Source organism: Oryctolagus cuniculus, chromosome 2 (genome assembly GCF_964237555.1).
Source record: "Oryctolagus cuniculus chromosome 2, mOryCun1.1, whole genome shotgun sequence".
Taxonomy (NCBI): domain Eukaryota; kingdom Metazoa; phylum Chordata; class Mammalia; order Lagomorpha; family Leporidae; genus Oryctolagus; species Oryctolagus cuniculus.
The window spans coordinates 27,829,498-27,832,688 of NC_091433.1; the positions used below are offsets into that span (position 1 = coordinate 27,829,498).

Here is a 3,191-nt window from a genome sequence, read left to right on the forward strand (position 1 = left end):
GCTGATAAGAAGCAGTTAACAATACAGAATTGTAATGTGTTGGTTTTATGTAGCAGGGGTGTGAGAATGAATTCATTAAAGGAATCAAAGATACCTATTTTCAGTTATTTTTCTATGTTAACAAATAAATGCTGTTCCAAAATGTTCACTATGCTAAAATAGAATCTAATGGCAATTACTAACCTTTGTATCTCATTTAAAAACTTGAATTAAAAATAATGAATTCAGGCTTTTCATAAATACTTCCATTTTATAATTTCTCTTGTAAGAAATACCTGTTCATATAAAACTATAAATACAGATGACAAATTACCAGGACACTTTCTCCCTAAACTTAAGCACTATCGTTTATTATTCCAGATCATTTTCTTATCCTACCTATGACCCAGTGTATTTTTAAGAGTAATAAGAGTCAAGTTGAAGCAAAGTAAATATCAGTGGTGTTTGTCCTCCTTCCCTCTGTAGGCATGGACCACTTCTTAATCTGTACTTTACATAATATACGAAGAGCAAGGGTGCTTCATGCCTCCACCTTGTGTCCCTTGGAGATGTAAAGGCAGTGGTGCCTTTGCAAAATCATCTCTATCTAAACACATTTTCCCTGGAATCCTTAAAGTCAGTAAGAGATATAACCATGGACAGGCATGCTAAAAGTATGCTTCTTTTACTTCACTCACCTTTATTTATTTTACAATGAGACAACATTGTTTTCTTTAACTGCTTTCACACCAGCATTGATGAAAACAGACATAGGGAAAGAACTAGAATTGGGGACACATACATAGTCAATATAGCAAACGTTCAGCCTGTCCTGATTATTACAAAATCAGAACAGAGAGCATATTTGCAAGAGATAACATGTTTTTATTTTACATGTCGAAGGTGTATCGGCTCCACTACAGAGAGGGTTCAACAAATAAACAGTGAAAAGATCATAGGAAAATAACATGGGCTACACAAATAATTCCAGGAAAAATGTCCAACTTTACTCATATAGGGTAAATTTTAAAAGTCATTAGTAAACAATTCAATAATATTGATATGTGTGTTATCAAAAATATATTACTTCCCCTTTGCCTTCAATATCCTTCATGATTACCCCTAAGCTAAAAAACAACTAACTGGTATTCTTTATTTATAATTCTGCCAACTTCAGAATATACATAAGCATTTAATTTATAACTTGGGCACAGGAAGAAATTAGTAAGACTAACTAATACCAACATAGATCAAAGGAAAGTATTTTTTAGACTGTGACATTTAGGATCATTCAGGTCATAGCTGATATTTAGCAGTGAGATCAGAGATCAGTCTTCTTTGAGAACTTTGTGTAGAACAAGTCTGTTTGCTTTTTTCTGGAGGTTTCTATGTGTTTGCCTTCAGAACATGATTGCTGCCCTTAACAGAAAACCGCATGCCACCAGAGAAAGAAGCTGAACCTGTCCAGATTCTTTTGTTAGTATTTTCCTTCAAATTTCCCCCAAGGTCTATTCAGGAGTTTGTCTGAACTCATTCTTCCTGAACAGGAGGTGACAAAATAGACTTTGCAACAAACTTCAAAATCTTGTCTACAGCAAGATTTTGGACAGCCAAGGGGTTCAATACATCAATGAATAAATTATTCTATAATCATTCCTTTGAACACTTACCAAAAACAATTTAGTTTTACTGTGGAAATAGAGTAACAGTAGCTAATGAAAAAAAATTCTGAAATTTCTCTTTTGTTTTCAGTGAACATAGGAATAGATAGAATGTACATGGAATTATTTGAAATCTCATTTTCATTATTCAATTTAAAAATATGATTAACCTTAAAAAGATACAGATTATGTTGAGACTCTAAAACATTGATTTTTTTTAAAGATTTATTTATTTATATATTTGAAAGGCACTGTTATAGAGAGGCAGAGGCAGAGAGAGAGAGAAAGAGAGGTCTTCCCTCCGATGGTTCACTCCCCAAATGGCTGCAACGGCCAGAACTGCGCCAATCCTAAGCAAGGAGCCAGGATCTTCTTCCGGGTCTCCCATGTGGGTGCAGGGGTCCAAGCACTTGGGCCATCTTCCACGGCTTTCCCAGGTCATAGCAGAGAGCTGGATCGGAAGTGGAGCAGCCGGACCTCGAACCGTCGCCCATATGGAATGCCTGCACTTCAGGACAGGGCGTTAACCCACTGCGCCACAGCGTAGGCCCCTTAAAACATTGATTTTTATGGAGAATGTTGTAGCTTATAACTTGAAATTTGTGACCTTATTTAAAAGATACAAAATTTCACCTCCTAATGCTTAGTTTCTCTAGTACAGAAAAGTTATACGGAACACCTCAATGTAAACACACATGTATACCAGAAATTATCTATAATTAAAGTAACAGATTTTTGGAAGGTGTGTAGAATAAAGGAACACATACTTAGTTTTAAGCTTGTTAAAGAGAGAGATGGTTTTTTATGATGTTTTTAAGAAAATAAATACCGACTGTGCTGCTAAAATGGCAGAATAAACAGGTTGTTCATGAATGTAAAATTATTTCTTTTAAATGTTGCTTTCATTTATTCTATAATGCATTAAAGGTCTGTTTTTGTTATCAAAGCTTAGTGGAACAATTTATTCATCAAATTTAATTCTAATAGTGCAGAGTTTCTTACCTTCTGTTCATTTGAATATTTTGATTCCTGCAGTTTATGTTTAAACAACTACTTCTTTCCTGTGTGATGCTTTATAAACCCTCAGTACCTCAGAAATGCTATTATATTATGGATAAAATAAATAGGAGGGGTTAGGAGAAGGTCAATAATATTCCTTAAATTGTTCCTTACCTAAGAAAATAAAATGAAATTATTTTAACTGTTGGAAGTATCAGGGCTCTTTTGAGTCAAACTCCATTTTCCATTTGTTTACTGTCTCAGAAAACCTGTCAACCGATTTACATGCAGACACCTCATTATAATTTTGAGTGTATGTGAGTGTTTTCATAGTTGTGATCTTCCAGTATAAGGTCTAGGTTTTGGGATGCAAAAAGCACATATTTTATGGTATTATAAAAATAATTTCTGGAAATAAGGATTCATTTTATTTAAGCAAATATATATCTCACATTCCAGGACATTCTCTGAAAACTCCAATTACAAAAAGCCCTTTTGGGGCCAGAGCTTTGGCACAGCGGGTTAAAGCCCTGGCATGAAGCTCCAGCATCC

General features: G+C 34.5%; 1 non-coding gene across 1 annotated transcript; it reads right to left on the bottom strand.

Annotated features, from left to right (window-relative positions):
* Window positions 1–720: 720 nt before the first annotated feature.
* On the bottom strand, window positions 721–850 carry LOC127490441 (small nucleolar RNA SNORA72). The gene has a single exon (XR_007918391.1). It is a non-coding gene; the product is annotated as a small nucleolar RNA SNORA72 (small nucleolar RNA).
* Window positions 851–3,191: the final 2,341 nt, after the last annotated feature.